Source organism: Quercus robur, chromosome 2 (genome assembly GCF_932294415.1).
Source record: "Quercus robur chromosome 2, dhQueRobu3.1, whole genome shotgun sequence".
Classification (NCBI taxonomy): domain Eukaryota; kingdom Viridiplantae; phylum Streptophyta; class Magnoliopsida; order Fagales; family Fagaceae; genus Quercus; species Quercus robur.
Genome location: NC_065535.1, coordinates 83,583,288 through 83,602,209, shown reverse-complemented (window position 1 = coordinate 83,602,209; position 18,922 = coordinate 83,583,288).

Sequence of the window (18,922 nt, the reverse complement as noted above, 5' to 3'; positions counted from 1 at the left end):
CAATTTTTTTTTCCTCCAAATAAATTATAAGAAACAAAATATAAACAATAAATCATAGAAAATTCAATGAAACTATAATGTAACATTTTTAAATGAGATGTACAATCCAAAAATAATTATTTATACTGTTAATTTATAATAATAGTTTTTGTAAGGATTGGAATTAGACCCTCAGCCCAACGAAAATGGATGATGGCTCAACAAGCCCAAAACAAAATATTTGTTAGAGAGTGGATTTTATAGGTAAAAGACTCAGTAAATCAAGTATGAGCCACAATAGAATGGATTCGTGCCAGAAAGATAAGAAAACACAATTTGAAGGGAATAACACTCTTCGGTCAAGTCAGAGGATGAAGTGTTCTTATATTCATTCAAGTTTATCTAAGTACAAGGTGTTCTTATTTCTCTTCCCCTCTCTCTCAGATTCCATGCCCCTTTTTTATGGGAGCCCTTCCCTTATATAGTCCTTCCATTCTTCTTCCCAACCTTCCACTTGTTGACCTTATAGATGATCTCTTGGATACTTGTCCCATCTAAAACCTCCTAAAAGCTTTATGAGTAGCTGTAAACTGAGATACCACTGTTCAGATGTCATTTCTACATAAATGTGGCTAGTTGATTAGGTGCGGAGCATTTAATGTGGTGGTAGCAGCCTTCTTCCTAGATTGTTTTTGCCTTTGTTGTTGGCTACCTTCATTGAAGCTTTTTCTCAAAAGACTGATTACCTTTTGTACAGCATTCCCAAGGTCGCTAGGTTCCAACCTTCCACAATGCTTTCCCGAGGAAGCTCGACTCCTCGGGACCTACCATCAATTCGTTATTATCTTTCTTTATCCTTGGCTCATTGATCCCAAAACTTAATAGACCTTGAGACCATCCTCGGGCTTCTATATGTCCTCGGGCACGGCTCACGGTCCAACTCACTTACTCTACCTACTTACCCTCACAGTTTTATTTTATTATATTTCTATTCGTTAAAGGGTAGGAAGAATGGGTAAAATTGTCAATTTATACAAAATGTAACTTTATTTAGGCATAGAAATGTAGACACCCACATTTTTTTAAAGGGAATCCACATTCTCACAAAAAAAGGCATTAAGTGGGTATTTAGATACCTCTATATCTAATTCTCTTGTGTGATTTGCAACCAAATGTAAGAATTTTTAACATTTCTTGGATTTCTAAAACATTACCAGTATACCAAATGCCACCATGAGTAATGTAATTCGGATTACAACCATTTTACATTAATATTTCTTGAGAAAAGTTAACAGATACCCTAAAAGCTTTGATTTAAGAAATATTCTTAGAAACTTTTTATGGAGAAAAAAAAAAAACAATTGATTTTTTGAAAGATTTTTATATTTCTCATAAAAGTAGTATCAAAAGTTTCCTAAAATAACCCACTAACAAATCTCCTAAATGCATCCGTTAATAAGACCCATATTTCTTTTATAATTTCAGAGCCTCCTTGATGCTCTCTGAGTATTTATCATGCCTTTAAGTTTGGCTGAAATTGAATAAAAACGCAAAAATACAAATTATATCCTTTGAAATTTGATCAATTGTTATTTTGGTCCTATAAGTTTTATTTTTGTCATTTTTAAAGAAAATAAAAATAACACCCTAAAAGTTTGGTTAATTGTTGTTTTGGTCTTGTAGGTTTCATTTTTGTTATTTTCGTCATGTAAATTCACATTTACTTCCACCATTAGTCCTTACTAACGGCAACTTTTTTAACAAGAAGGAGGAATAACTAACGGTGATAGCAAATTGGAACTTACTTGACCAAAATGAAATTTACATGACAAAAATGATAATTGACCAAACTTATCTGTATTTTTTCCAAATGAAAACTAGTCCCGTGGTCGCATTTGTTCAGTTTTTTTTTAATTTTTTATTTTTTTATAGTGAAAACTTGGTGCAAATTATATTACTCAATAAAAGATTAATATAGCCATGAACATTATTCCTAAACGCAATACAGCCATGAACATTATTCATAACCGCAAGACATCATGTTGAATTTTTGAGAATCAATAAACGGTGGTACTTCTTCAAGCCAAATCTTCTCAGCCTCCCAATAATGCACTTGCTTAGCCAATAGGTGTGCAACATGGGTTGCACCTTGTCGCACTAGTAGGTAAGTCACCTCTTTTCAATTTGATTATGAACTAAATTTTATTTTCTAGAGCGTTGATGTAGTCTAGCAATGAACACACAATTTATATTCTGAGTTATTTTATTTTTAATATTTCCATGATTGAGTGTTTAATTCTTATTCTTAATGCTTAATATTTCTTTTTACAAATTATTGATTGATCAATTGAATGACAATGAGACCGAGAGGTGATTTGTTATTTTAGTTCTAGAATTAAACACCATTAGTTGAGCGAAAGTAGAGATGCTTTACCGCGATTAGTGTGATTTTTCAGAAAATTCAAAGTACGTAATGAGTCTCCAATTAATTAAATTCACATAGAGATATGGAATTGTTATTTGAAGATATTTTTGATATCATTCGAGAGAAGATACTGAATACTTAAGGAATTTTTAATCATCAACAGGAGATTATTAGAATTTAATACTTAGGAAGAATAAATTGTGTGGGATTTGTTAGGTGAAATCAACTGCTCTGATCCATTCTTATTATATTTTTACACTGTTAGATTTTTACGCTTTGTTAATTCTTTTTATTCGTAGATTTATTTTTATTAAATAGTTTAATTTAATTCAGATAGTAGAACATTCCATTTATTTTCGATTTTCCAAATAGTAATTAATTTAGTGAATTTTGGTATTCAATAACATAGTTAATCCCTGTGGGTTCAACATTCGTTTTCTAAAAACACTTTACTACTTGTTACAATTCTATGCGCTTGCAGATTATTTTTCGCGAACACTCCGATCAACCAATCCATCATGACGCCGACGAAAAGCCAAGGTTCTTCCTGCTGTAAGGGAAAAGAGGTTGTTTCCGATGATCTTGCCGCACGAGATGTAGGTGAAGAGGCTGCCTATTCCAAATCGGACCATTCCGATGACGAGGAGGCACGGCGCGATCCCAATAGTGAATGCGCTCCTCTTATAAACCCTTGGTATGATACCTATGCCCATTTTCCAAAAGTTCCCAGTGAGTACACGTCACCGCCGCTGGGCCATGTGTGGCTTGCCCTTTGCTGTTGCAACACGGACATATCTTGGGCTCCGTTGGCTTCTTCGATTCTAGATCTTGTTATCCGCCAAGGTACTTCGCTCCCCATGCCCATTCTCTTTGAGTTTGGATCGGGTACTGCTTTGGGTTGGAAGGAATGGGTGGACAAGGAGTTGTCCAACACGGGTTTTATGGAGGCATTACAATGGGCCAGTGTGTTGAAGGCCATTGTCTTGTCACGCTGCTTGTCCAACTACAGAGACTTGTTTAATCTTCGCCATTTGGTCCACCGGTGGTGCACTGCCACTCATACTTTCTTTCTTTCTTTCCTGCAGTGAGATCACTGTGACTTCGGAAGACGTGGCAAACCAGTTGCTTTTGCCCATTCTTGGTGATGTTGACCCTGGTGCCTTAGAGCTTTCTTTGGAAGAAGAGGCTGTGGAGGCCGAGTTGAGGAAGAGAGTTGAGTGGCAACGCGAAGTTGTCATATTGGGTTAGTTCTTTCTCTAAGGCCTCCGTCGTTGCTCGCTGTGCGGTACTCGTCACGTTCTGGCTCTGTAAGTTCATTTTTGGCTCTCAGCCCCACTATTCTGTGAAACCTCTATATTTTTAATTAGCCATTAAGATATCTGTTGGGGTGAGTTTGCCATTGGCACCCATGTTTTTGGGACATCTATATGTTCAGTTGGATATCCTGTAGAGTGATGAGAATCAGGTGGGTTCCAGCCACATAATTACTACCTATGTTCATAGTACCATTCTACAGCATCTGTTGTATAAGCGCTATACTAGGCATTTAGCAAAGTGTAGGCCTGTTCGCTATGCCAAAGATAGATACCAGTCATGTCCAAGAGTTATCACTGATTTTTGTGGCCGATTTGAGTCTGATTTTCCATTGCTTTTCATTAGGTTGGTCTTGGTCATCCTGCCATTGAGTTCTTTGATAAGGGAGTTGGGTTTTCTTGGAGAGCATATAGAAATTTGGGTACGGGTTTTACATGCGTTGATTCTACTATAGGTCCTTTTGTTGACACTATTGGGACCACTACCCCGTTGACTGGCTTTAAGGAGAGGGGTATCACTTATTTGGCAGCTATTAATGTTGGGTGGTTGCTTTATTTGGCTGATGAGGGTGTTAGGTTTGTGCATTATTCTACTGACAGGGTGAGGAGGCAGTTTAGGCTGGACTAGGATAATGCAGGTGACTATCTCACAGGTTAGGAGAAGAGAGTAAAGGTGACAAACATTTCTGTGCCTGTGAAGAAGAGTTCTGCCAAGTCTAAGTATGCCAAGAAGGGTGATGACTCTTTCAAGACCTATTCGGACACCGTGCCTTTTGAGAGTGACCTTCCTCCTATAGGTAACATAGTTTTAGAGAGCTCTCCTCCTCCTTCTGCTCGTACCCGTTCTAGCAGGCAAGTCTAGGCCTACTGCTCTGCGGCCATCCACTGACGTTCCTCCTTCTAGCAGGACTTGAGGCAGTAAGAGGTAGACATCCCCTCCTACTACATCCACCACTGCTGAGAGGAGAGTATGTTATCTCTAATTTTACCTCTTCTTTGTTATTTTTTTATGGGCCTTTTTCCATGGCTAACCTTATATACTTGTTGGCTCACTTCCTTATTCTTGTCTTTTGTTTTCTTTTTCAGTCTAAGCACAAGGAGGATGCATCTACCACCTGTCCTATATTTCTTGATGAGCTCGAGTTTGAGGTATGTCTCCCTCATTTCCCTTTTTTTTTTTTTTTTTTTTTTTTTTTTTTTTTTTTTTTTTGCATCATCAATGATTATGCATTCATCTCTTTTTTCTTTATTTTCTTCTTCGTGTTCCTCAGGTCAAGCCCGAGCCTATCTGCATATATCACCCCACGGCCGAGGAGATTTCTACGCCATAGGCACACCTATGGAAGGTTTCTTTGATGGGGTTGATGTGGTGGCTGAGGCCATGGCTATTACCACTCCTGTTGCTGCATAGGCCCTTCTTGCCGAGACTGCTACCCCTTCCACTAAGCTAGTACTTGTAGATGAAGGTACCCATACTGAGAGGGTTAGTGAGCTTGTTCCTACTCCTGCTGAGACTCTTACTCCCTAAAAGGAAGCCCACACCTCTTGTTATCTCTACCAGTGATCCTTTCGCGGCCTTTTCTTAGGCCGTGAAGGATGGCTCCTCCTTGGTGGTTACCCCTTCTTCCATCCCTAGCTCTGCCACATGTGGGCTTGATGCAAACTTGTCCCCTGAGGGATTTGAGGAGGTTCTTGAGGATTCTGATGACGAGCCTACCATGAAGAAGAGGATTTCTGATTCTAATGAGGAGGGTGGTGACCATGAGGCTGAGGCTATGGGTATGTATCTCTCATATTTGTTAAGTTTTTCTTTTCACCCTTTGTCATTGCCATCTTCTTCTTCTTATGTGTATCTGCCTAACTTCCTGATGCAATCTCTATTTACTTTGCATGTTCATTTACAGAGATTCTTGAGGAGCCTGAGATTGTAGTAGACACAGCGATGCCTATAGCCACTTCTCCTGCCACACCTACAGTGCCTGTTTCGGCGATATCTACAAAATCGGTTTCTGCCGTCCTTATAGCACCAATTTCTGCCATCTCTACAGCACCAGTTTCTGCCATTCCCGTAGCCCCCATTCTCGCGGGTCCTGGTACATTCTCCTTCTCCCATCCTGATAGGCCAAGAATGTATTGACCTCTTGTGATGAATTAATTGATTAATTACCCAAGTTTATTAATTAATCAAATTAACATGCAATATGTGTGGTAGCACAAACAAATCACCAATTAAACTAAGTATGCAGTGGAAAATAAATTGACATGGTGATTTGTCTATGAATGGGGAAAACCTACACGGCAAAAATCCCACCAGGTGATTTTAAGGTCACCACTCCCGAGAATCCACTATAATCAAAACAAGCGGTTACAAGTAAAGGAATCCCTGTACCTTATACCAACCTACAGTTGAACCCTTACCCTAATACCCAATTGGACTTGTTCTGTAGTGACAATCTCTCTTTTTCAATGCATGGCTACCAATACGTGACTAACCAATTGCGCAGATCTCAGTACGCGACTTAATCACCAAATTGAGAAAAATGTTGGATGCAAAGTTCTTCAGCACATAATGAAGATCAAGAAACTCCTTGGTCATAAAACCCTACGTTGTACAAAACACAACAGTTTCTTCAATAGAAAGATGAACTAGGGCAGATCCTGTCTCCGGTCGCAATTTGCATGAACAAGATTTTGCTTCACTCTTGTGCAACTATGCAATCTTTGATGGCCCTCAAAATAATCCTTATATATGTTTAGGGTTTTGAGAAAAGAAAGCCTAAACACATATTCACAGATTGGATGAAAAATAGCTCTGAAAAATTGAGTTTCACAAACCTCGATAGATAGCCATCTATCAAGCTAGCAGTTTAGCCACGGGCTTTAGTAGTTTTTAAACCTCGATAGATGCTAGCTGTCGAGCTAGTTGTCGAGTTTTAAAATCTTGCACTTTCTCACTTGATTATTAGACAGACTTGTATGACTTTAATACTTGAACTTGAAACCTTATTTCTTGAAGCATTAAACACATCCTAGATCTACCCAATTAAAAGTAAAGTGCGTTTTGTCAAAAGATTATCCAATTATATAAAATACTGACATATGTTCCTAACATAAAATCACATATGTTCTAACACATCCCCTTCTTTATCTTCTTCACTATGAGTTCTTTATCTTCTTCATTATGAGTCCATTCATCTTACTTCACGGCTTCTAACACCACATTTCATGTTCCCTACCAGGTCTGATTCCCACTGCCCTTTCTCAGTTTGAGGTGGGTAGCAGTTCTACCATAGTTCTAAACCCTGTGAGTAAGGCCGCAGCTTTCTTTACTCGTTTTGATTAGCTTGAGGTTAATGACCTCGATCCTGCGAACTTTTAGGGTTCTGAGTCTCCCTATGTTGACTTCCATGGCTTCAGAGTTCTTGAGGATTATGCTTCTCATTTGGAGGCGATTTATAGCAGCCGTGGTGACTTCATGCAAGGATTCCACCTTGGTCGTTCTGCTAGGGAGCACTTTTTAAAGCTACTAGGGAGTGTGATAAACGACATTGAGCATAACTTTGTTGACACTATTTCCATCGAGAGGATCCTGTAGTGGAGGGCTGTAGTACAGGAGCTTGTTAGCGTGGGTTTTGTTATGGAGTTCATTTTAGACCATCTTCATGAGATTGCCCGTGCCTTCTTCATGAAGAAGGTTCAGCCTACTGTTGATGCCATCGATACATGCATTAAGGCTTTGAGGAAGGAGTTGGCGGACTTGGAGGGTTGTCGTAAGTGCATTCTTTCTAGCATTGGTGGATCCAGCTGCTTTAGAGATCAACCTCTTATTTCTGGGTTTCGTTGATGATGTAGTTCCCCCTTTATTTTTCTTCCCTTATTCCCTTATCTAGTACACTTTATGTTTCCTATAACACTTATTTGGCAAGTCTGATATGATTGCACACTTTGTTATTTCTTTTGCTATTACTATGACATGGTATGCTTTTATAATACTTCATACTTTTTCATTACATACTATTTGAAAGCATGTTACAATATTGTCTGGTGATATAGTCACTTGAAGGAAAAGGAAACATAAGACTCATTAAACAAAAGGGATAACTACATAATTTTTTTTAAGCATAATAACATTTTAGCCACTTGCCATTGATGGGATTCATTAGATCTTTGCCATCCATTTGGACCAAACGATAATACCTACTTGCATGTGCTTCTCTTATTACAGAGTCCCTCCCATTTTGGTGAAAACTTATATGGTCCTGCCATACCTCGCTTGATGTGGTCTGTTGCTTTCAACATGAGTTGTCCTTCTGTGAACACTCTTTAGTCATCCTGCCATAGACTTCAGTCATCCTTTGTCTATATCTATGGCTGTGCTCTTGTGCCTCTTCCCTTTTTTCGTCAAGCCCTTCTAGGTCTTCACATCTTTCTTCCATAAAGACTCCCTTTTCTTTTTCTTCCTCCCTCATTTGTATAACTCTTAAAGAGGGAGTCATCACTTCTGCCGGGCTCATTACCTTTGTCTCGTAAACCAAGAAAAAGGGTGAAAACCCTGTGGCTGACTCTGGTGAATTTCTATTAGCCCAAAAGGCGTCTGGCAGATGCATTGCCCATCTTCTTGTATATTCTTGGCTCATTTTGTTGATGATCTTTATGAGGGTCTTGTTTGACGCCTCTGCCTGCCCATTCCTTTGAGGGTAATAGGGCAATGATTGATAGTGCTTGACTTGGTAGAACTCCAGCAGCTTCCTTACATCATTGTTGACAAAGGGTGTGCCATTGTCATTGATAATCCTATGGGGGTACTCCAAACCTAACAATTATGTTCTCCTTGATGAAGTTTGCCATTGTTCCTCCTGTAGCTTTACGGGGTGGTATCGCCTCTACCCATTTGGTGAAATACTCCGTGGCCACCAGGATCCATATGTATCTACGTGATGGCGGATTAACTGGTCCCACCAAATCAAGCCCCTAAGTGTGAAAGGGCCATAGGGTGACCATGCTGTGTAGGTTCTGTGGATGAGTATGAATCAAGTTGGCTTGTACTTAACAATTGTGGCATTTTTTCACAAGTTCTACTGTGTCTCCCTTCATGGTGGGCTAGTAGTAACCCATTTGTAGTAGGCACCTATACAACGTTTTCTTCCCCTGGTGCCCCCCCCCCCCCCCCCACACTCTCTTGCGTGCACTTCCTTCATCATCTCACTTGCTTCCTTGGGACCCAAACATCATAATGGGTCCCCGTCATATCCCTTCTTAAAAAGGATTTTGTTATGCAAGAAATACCGTGTCACCAACCTCTTAAGCTTGTATCTTTCATTGTACTTTTGTGGTAGGATACCTTCTATCAAGTACTGCATGAATGGACTCCTCCAGTCTTTGCTGACAAATACGGCGTAACTTTCTCCTCTGTTTGCTGCAAGTTGGTAGGTTTCACATTGGGTTTGGACTTGATCTGCGTCCTTACCCATACTTGGCTAGTAAAAGCCTACCCTTTGGAGTTTGTGGTAAAGATTGACTTTTCTGCAGAATCAGCAGGTCTTATCATGTACTTCCTTCAGCTTCCTTTGGGCCTCTTCTTGCCCCACGCATCTAGACAAGACCCCACCTAGCATCTTGCAGTACAATTCTCCTCTTACCAAGGCGTAGTCTTTTAGTGCCTTCAATTCTGCCTTGTCTTCTTCCTTCGTCAAAGCTTTCTTTATAGGAATCATCTAATCTTCTTCACATTGTTCCTCTTGGAACCTCTCCTTTAACATCTCGATAATAGGCTCCTTCCTCTTGCTGACTTCTACCCTGGTGCTATCTCCTTCGAAAATTATTTGCAAGCCTAATGCGGCCAGCGCATTCGCATACCAGTTCTCGTTCCTTAGGGCATGCTCTATCTCAAACGTTGAAAACATTTCTTCCATCTTCTGGGCCATCATCCTATACGGGGCTAGGCTGGGTTCCTTCAAGGAGAAGCTTCCCTTGGCCTGACAAACCACCAAGTTCGAATCACCCATCACTTTTAAAATGTTTGATCCCCATTTCATGGGCCGTGGCCAACCCAGTTAGATAGGCCTTATATTCTGCTATATAGTTCGAATAGGGGAATTCTAATTTGAATGAAAGCACCACAGCCTTGTCTTCTTCATGATACAAAACTACTCCCACTCCCCCTGATTGGGTGGTAGAAGACCCATCAAACTTCATCACCCACTGCTCTCTAATTTCTTCTGCCATAGCTACCTCCCTTAGGACCTCATCGTCCAACGAGAATTCCTCTTCTCTTGGGAATTGTGCCAACAAATCTGCTATAACTTGGCTCTTCACTACTTTGGGCATTCTCACTCTCAGGTTATACTGTGACAACTGAAGTAACCATTGGGATATCCTTTTAGAAAGGATTGGCTGCCGCAATAAGGCTTTGATTGCATGGGACTTAGTCATCAGCCATACCTCATAGGCCAGGAAATAACGGTGTAGCCTTTGTGAAGCATATACTATGGCCAAGCATCCTCTTTCTGCTCTTGGAAAGCGAGTCTCTACGTCCTTCAAGGCATGGCTAATGTAATAAACTGGTTGCTCCACGCCACCTTCGTCCTCTTGGGCAATTAATGCGCCTATAGCATACGAGTTGGTGGCTAAGTAGAGCAGTAATGGCTTTTTGCAAATTGGGGCTTGCACAGTAGGGAGGTTTATCATAATCTGCTATAGCCTTTCGAAGGCCGCCTGCTATGTTTCTCCCCACTCAAAGTTTTGCCCCTTCTTAAGTAGTTTGGCGAAGGCAGAAGTAATTGACGCCAATCTAGGGATGAATCTTTGGATGTATGAGACCTTCCCTAAGAAACTCTTCAACTCCTTCACTGTGGCTAGTGGTTTCATGGTTGCTATAGCTGTAACTTTGGCCGAATTGACATCTATCCCTCTACTGTGAACCAAGAAACCCAGGAATTTCCCAGAGGATATCCCAAATGCACATTTGAGGGGATTCATCCTTAGTTTGAAGGCCCTACATCTTTCAAATACCCTTTTCAATGGTTGGACATGCTCTTCTCATTTCCTTGACTTCACAACTATGTCATCCACGTAGTCCTCCAATTCTTGGTGCATCATGTCGTGGAATATGGCCGTCATTGTCCATTGATAAGTTGCGTTTGCGTTTTTCAACCCAAAAGGCATTATAGTATAGTAGAAATTGCCTATGGGTGTTCTAAAGGCAGTTTTCTTCACATTTCTTGGCACCATTTTAATCTGATTATACCTAGTGAATCCATCCATGAAAGAAAACATGGTGTTCCCTGCCGCAGAATCTATTAGCATGTCCATATTTGGCAATGGGAATTCATCCTTTGGGCAGACTCTGTTAAGATTCCTGAAGTCTACGAAATACCTTATTTGCCCATTCTTCTTCTTTACTGGCACTATGTTGGATAACCATCGCGGGTGCTGGATGGGTTTAATGAAACCTGCGACCAACAGTTTTTGCACCTTCTTAATTATTTGTTCCTTTATCTTAGTGTGGAAAATCCTAGCAGGTTGGGCCACTGGTTTGGTTTCCGGGTCCACATTCAATGTGTGCACCACTAGCCCATGATCCAATCTTGGCATTTCATTATAATCCCATGCGAAGACATCCTTGAACTCTTTCAGCAACAATATCAATTTTGATTTCTCCTTTTCTGATAGTCTTGAACTAATTGAGATGGGTCTTGGTTCCTGTGGGTCAGACCCTAGGTTAACTTCCTCCAATTCTTCTTTTGCCATAACTTGTACATCCTTTTTTGCCATAACTTCTTTGTCTTTCTCTTCATTACTTTCTTCCTCCGAGCCTTTTTGAGCCATGCAGCATACCAAGCTTTTGTACTGCCATTCTTGTTTGGGGCCTGCTTGCATATCACATGTGGGCCCCGTACACCTTTATAATTTGTATACAATTCTACCATCAGGGCCATGAACCCTGACACATTGTGGTGTGTCATCTGACTCCACAGCGAATGCTTCCTTCCTTTTCTTCTTTTGTGATAGCAACTCCCTTAGATCAGGTTCTGAATCACTTTGGATGTCTTCCCACCTAGGTACGAAGGTGCCTCATGGTTTTGATACTGAGCCCTCCCCATATGGTGCCCATTGCTGGTAGAACATAGTTTCTACTAAATAAGTTTTGCTTGCTCAAATGGCGATGGGTTTGCTACTATGCGTATCATTTTGCCATTCAACCTTCCTTTCACACACTGATGATAGGTGGACAAGACTAATCGGTGCTTATGTAACTATGGTCTTCCCAGAAGCATGTGGTATGAGACTTTTGTTTTTACCATATGGAAGCGGGCTAGGGAGGCTATTGGGCCCACCTTCAGCCATAGCTGAATGTGGCCCGCGGTGTACTCTCCTCTTCCCCCGAATCCTGTTACTTCCATTGGGCATCCTTGAGTCTTTTTCTCCGAAATTCCTACTGCTTGGAGAGTGCTTAGCGGAATAAGATTTAAGGAAGCGCTTGTATGCACCAAGGCTCTTTTGATGGGAATCTAATTTATAGATGCTACCAAGTAAGGGGCCTCCTGTGATCCGAGTACCCCAATTCTATATCCTCATCACTAAAAGTGATCTCACTTAACTCCTGTCGAAGGGCTCTTTCACCTGTGACTTCAGCCGTTAGACATTCTATCCTTGCCCTAGAGGCAATGCTTACTAGGGCTTCTGTAGCTATCATTCACTTTTTCACTGTGAGTCCTAATTGGTCGAACAAATTTTTGAACTTGAATCTCTTCTGTAAGGTGGCAATTGCTGCGGCAGGCAAGGTTGGACTTTCTTCTTCATCCTTCCTTGGATCTGCACAAATCACAATTGCTACTACATCCTTCCTTTTGTGGTTTGGGAGTGAGTTTCTTTGAACTTCCGTTTGGGACTGCTCTAGAGTCCCTTCCTTGATCTTGCGGTGTACCAATTTGCGGAGAGCCCAACATTCTACGATGGGATGTTGCACGTAGTTGTGCAGGCGACAGAAGCGTGAGTCCATCTACTCTTCTTCCGTGGGCTCTCTAGAAACTTGATTAGGCTTAAATACTTCGTCTGCTATCCATTTGTCTAGGAGCACATCTAGCTTCTTTGGAGTGCATGGTAGTGGTGAAGGGGTATCATATTCCCTTCTGTCAGCTTTCCTCTTTCATTCGCCAGTGGATACTGCCATAGCCTATGGAATGCCTCTTTTGTCTGAGCTCGGCCTCACTGACTGAGCAATCTTTTTGGCATTCTGCAACAACTGTGCAAACTAGGAGATTTCTAAGTTTTCCAAAATGGCTCCGTACTCCTTGATCATATTTTTCATACATATTTCCACCAAGGTCTTTTCTTCGCAATGATCATAGTAATCAAATGCTATGTCTCTGAATCTTTTGATGTATTCCATTAAATCCTTATCATTCCTTTGCTTAGTTGCTTGCAAAGTCGCAAGCGTTACTGTTTCCTCTCCATGGAAGTATTTAGTGCAAAATACATCCACCATGTTATCCTAAGTTGGGATCGATCCTGGCTTTAGACCGATGTACTAGGTATACACACAATTACATAGTAATTTAGAAAAATTCCTGAAGACATAAGTCCTTGTCTGTCGCATAGGGGCTAAGAGTATCAATAAACTTGCTTACGTGCTCGACAACATTTCCTTTCTTGCCATCGTACTGAGCAAAGACTCGCTCATATCTTTCTGGGTATAGTTTGCTGAGTATCCTTAATGGGTAAGAAGGTCTTCATGCATAGAATCTCTCCTTAGGTCCCCTGACCCTTTCCTGCTCCAAGAGAGCTGCTACTTCAGCCATAGTGATGAAACGTTGTTTTGCATTCAATGGAGCACCTCCAATTGGTGTCTCCTATTTGTCTGCTGGATGCTCCGGGTCATGCTGGCTCCTTTTCTCCTTCGTCTTGTCTGTTTTCAGCAAACATATTTCTTTCATCATTTGCTGTTGCGAATGTTGCAATGATTACAACACCTCAATAAAAACATTGGCATTCTCAGTGGGGATCCTCAGCTGTGGTTGGGGCTCAGCCCCCATTCTGTTGACACCTTCTGCCTGGTTAAGCTGTTGTTGGTGTAAGGCGTTGCTGGCCTAGACTTTGCCTACGAGGGCATGACACTCATGTTTTGTGTTGTTCTGGATTTTAGGGGCATTGATTTGTGATGGCTTCTGTCTTCTATCCCTATCTGTTTCCCAACTCCCTAGTGAAGTCGCCAATTTAAATATGGTGGGCCTTTTGTGATTTTGGGTTAGATTGCCTCCTGCTGCACTGGGCCCAAGTGTTCTAGATAGGAGAGTTGGGACAGTTCCAATTGCAACTCACCTTGGTCCAGTTTGCGCAAAAACTATGCCCCGTTTGCCGAAATTTTAGTCACATGCCCATGGCAGGCGAAGTTGATACAAAAGAGTTATGGCGGATAAATGTAATAAAACAATGATAACGGAAATACGTTACTGTTAGGAAAAACAAGCAGAGATCCTTAATTAAAACAGAGAAAAAGAACACATTATAGGCAAAATTGCAAAGACAAAATAGGAAATAGTAGAAATAAGTGATAAAATCAAAGAATGAAATATCAGTTTGCCACGTGCAACATGAGTAATCTCATAGGATGATCCTGTTGAAGAAATTACCCACTTTGAGAGAACGGGCCTGAATAGCTTATGCCCAAACAAATTTTTTATCATCAACAGAGGGTAGACTTTTAGAGGGAGAGAAGAGATTTTCCTATTGGTGCATGCCTACGATTCTACCCTCTTTATTTCTATTCTTTCTCTTTTCTCTTTGTTTTGTTACTTATTCTTTCCTCTCTGTTCCTTCTTTCTTAATGCTTACTTGTGTAGTATCATGGTGATGGTGATGCCATGATTCTCTTCTAGTGGTTGCTCTTGTTGTGGTCGTGTTACTGTGCACAGTAAAGACTCTTTATATACTGCCTGCCGTGACTGGTTTATACCATTTTAGCTTTCAACCACTTTTGTCTAGTTTAGGGTGTTCCTCCCAACCACCCACTGGTTTGTTAGTTGTCCAGCCACCACCACTTACTTGTGCTGGTTGTGCCACTCCCCATTACCAGACAAAGAAGGCTATTTTGTTTGCTTGCTCACCGTGACATTTTTTCTTGCTATCCCTCACGGCATGCATCTAATAGTTCCTACTCATCCTGCCTTTTTTTGGGTGGTATGTCATCCCAGCAGAACATCACCCCCAAAAGAATATGAACAGGAACCCTAGAATAGGCTTCCCTTCCCCCTATCACCAGACTATACCCTTTCTTACCTCTGGCCCATGACTCACCACTCCTGTATTGGCTGGGTATAGGTTAGTAGTGCCTGGGCCTTGCGTGTGCTTCACTTCCTTTGTATGTTCAAAGCTTGTCTACTGCTCATGTGTTTGCCATGGTCTAAAGGCTCATCTGTGCATTCTGCTGCTTATCCTTGACCTCTTATGGCGTGAACTGTTTTCCAATCTTTCATTCTTTATTGGCTTGCTCCTTTCAAGGACTGGGCCTTGCTTGATCGTGGGTTTTTCCCCTTTTAGCCCATTCTTTGTTCCTTCCGTAATCTTGTTGCCATTCCTACCATACCACTTTGCCATTCCTACCGTAGTGTTATTTGACCCGTGTTTGTTGAGCCTCTTTGGGCTTGCTACCTATTCTTCTCTCAATGACTCAATATGGTCATTGGATTTATACTCATGCTACTTTGGGTTTTCTTAACCCATTAAATTGCTCGTGGGCTCCTTTGTCCCATTTCTTTCTTCTTAAGCATCCTTGGCCCATTTGCTTTCCTTGGGCATCGTTGGCCCTTTTTCTAACTCTGCATTCCCATGAGTTTTTACTAACTCTTTTGGGCTTCCCTGGCCCAATTACCTTATTCTTCATCCTTGGGGCTCATGGGCTTTCCACCAACCCCTTACTTTCTTACTTCATTACCTCGGGCTTGCTATGGCCCCATTCTTACTTTTCTACATCTCATAATGCCCATAGGTTTACAACTTCTCTCTTTGGGCTCCTTTAGGCCCATTTTCTTTCCTCAAGGCCCATTTATTTACTTTATAGGCTTATAATCCATTGTTCCTGCCATTCGGGCTTAATGGTTTTTTCTATTAATCCACTAACTCTATTCTGCCCATATTGTTGGGCTTCTTTCTGCTATTGGGCTTCCAAAACGAGCATCAACATTTAGCCCCCTGAGCATATGAAATGCTTCTGCGGTTCATATGCGAATAAAAGACTTTCCTGCCCTTTCTGTCTTCTTTTCCTTCGTGGGCTTTTTCGAACAGTGGACCCCAACTTATCATATATTTTTCTTTTCTTGCCATGAACATTGTTGTCTCTTCGAATTTCTAGTTTAGCAATTATTCTGAAACACAACCTCCACTTCATTAATTTCATCCCTTATCTGATGGCCAACCCGTCGCATCCTTTGGTGTCAGTGTTAATGACGTTAGTACTTAAGAGAGATTCCTTTCGCATTCTAAACACTTTCTCCCTTTCTCTTCCTTCAGCGTGTATTTAGTGACTGAAACCACAAAACTATACTCCATCAAAGATGCTATATGCTAAAAAATTTGACATCTTGTTACAGTGAGCTCTCATTTGAGAGCTCACTGTAGCAAGATGTTATCATTTTTTAATGTTTTTAATTCTCTCTCCTCAGATTCTCACTCTCACTCTCGTTCTCTCTCATCTCTCTTTCTTAGACTCTCCTTCTCGTCGGTCCGATGGGGTCGTTGATGACTGCAAGTGGAGGTTTGTTCAATGACTGCTAGTGGGTCGTGGGTCCGACGGTTGATGGGGTCGTGGATCATTTTTCTGTTGTGGTTTGCTTGATGGGTCTCGGTTGTGTTTTTCAGTGGTGGTGTTTCTCAACGGTGGTGGGTTGCTAGGTTGCTTGATGGGTCTCGGTGGTGCCGTGGTTGGTTGTGTAATGGGTTGTGCCGATGGGTTAAGGCCATTGGTTATGGGTTTGTGGTGGTTGGGTTGCTAGGTAACGATGGTGGGATTGGTGGTTGGTGTGCTGTGGGTTGAGGCAAAGAGAGGATGAGGGGGAAAAGCAAGGTTGTGTCGTGGGTGGTACTTTGGGTGGAGGTCGGTGGTTGGTTGTGCCATTGGGTGGTGCTGTGGTTGGTACTATGGGTTGTGCCGGTGGTGGAGGTTGTTGGTTGTGTGGGTTTGTGGTGGCTTGGGTGGTGAGAATAACAAAGAATAAAAAAAAGATAAATAAATAATATTTTAATGAAGTGGTAAGAAAAATAGAAATTTTGATGTTAGGTGTATTGTAAAGTGATGTGTTAAATGCTATAAAGTTTGTTTTTTAGATGCTAAATGCTAAAATTTTTAAAACCCTTGATGAGAATGCTCTTATGGTAATAAGGTTTTAATGACACAAGATAAGTAATTTAAATTTGAACTTGAAAGGCAATTAAGGAACAAAAAAATAATTAATGGGAGTAATCAAATGTAAATATTTCCTAGAAGACTTGAAAGCTTAAATTTTAGAATAACTGACATCATAAGACATTATTGGTCTAATATTTAGGAGATAATGTTGCCTAAAGGATTGAAGACAAATAAATTTGAATTTGAATGAGCAAGTCTACTAGTAAAGGACAAGACAATTAATTGCTTAATAATATTGTAATCTTACTAAAAGACTTTGGAGTTTGGATTTATAAATATTTAGAATCATAATCAAGGGAGAAATCAACAAGCATTAATTAATGGATAAGATACTTTCTAAAACTTAAGGGCACAAGAGTATATTTAATTTTTAATGGTAAATCTAATTTGGGAAGATACTTAAGATTGAATGAAGATTCAATTAAGAATCCCTCGAAAAATATTTAATCACCATTTCAAATTTAATGTCAAACAGACCTTTTGATTGATGATCACATGTCCGAATGTTCATATTTTTTGGATGACCACATGCCTAAATGTCCACATGCTTGGATGATCACATGTTCGAACATTCACACGTCTTAATTGCTCACATACTTGATTAATTCTCACATGATTAGTTGACCAAAATGTTTGGATGATTCATTTTATGCACTTTTCTCATTTGTTTGCTTTTGTTTGATTTCCCTTCTTAGTTAGATTATGAAATTAGGGTGTGAATGCATGTATAAGGCTCTACTTAGTAATGTCCATTTAGGCATAATTTGGTAGTACAAATGAGGTCAGTTACAATTGTCTAGTTTAGGGTGCCTAACATCTTCTCAAGATTGTACCCTAACTTCGGACTTAGTTTGGACCAATTATACCATTGTTTATGGAGTTAAATGATTTTTGGACCTATAACAAGGTGATGATTCCTTCCATGCCCTTGTCTGTTGACATCCCATTTTGCAACCAACATTTAACCTCACATGGAGGGTAAAAAAGTAATTTCACCTTGTAGATGAGGATCTTAATTGTGGCCATTAGATCCTTAATTTCATTTCATCAAAGTGATCTTGATGTTGTAATGATCAAATTGACTAGTTATAAGTCTTAATTGGACTATTAGATTGAAAGTTATCATCAAATCAAGTTTTAACAGCTAGGATTCTAAAAAAAAAAAAAAAGTTTTAACGGCCAAGATGCACTCTTACAAATTAAGTCTGACTATATGTGATTATGAACAATTAATTCTGATTGGTTATAATTATAATCAATTTGAAATTAATAACATGTCACTATTTGATTGGCTAGGATTACAACTTATAGTAAGGTTGAGCACATTTGATTAATTAGATAATCAAACATTAATTATTCAATGGGTAATCGGTGTAATTATTTTTTAATTGGGATAATTATGTCATGATTTGAGGCTGATTAATTCTGAAATGTAAGTAATTGGAGCCTATTAATGTTAACTAGATGTTAATTTGGGGCCTAATAATGTTAATTATGCTGAAACCATTTTCCAAGAAATGACCACTACTCACTATTTCATTGATATCTCTGGGATAATTTTGAATTTGTGAGTGAAGTTAATTTTGATAGAAACTAGACATTTGGGGATTCAATTTGAGCATAAGAATTAGGTAATTCTGATCAGAAATGAGAAAGATATGATTTTTTGAAGTTGGCTCTATGAGCTATTACAGGAGGGACGGAAAAAACGCAAGTTTTAGTCATTTTGCTTACTCGCCACTCCCACCAACCCCCGAATTTAATGCATCAGCTTTCCCTAAACTTTGAAATTGGGTCTAGGTT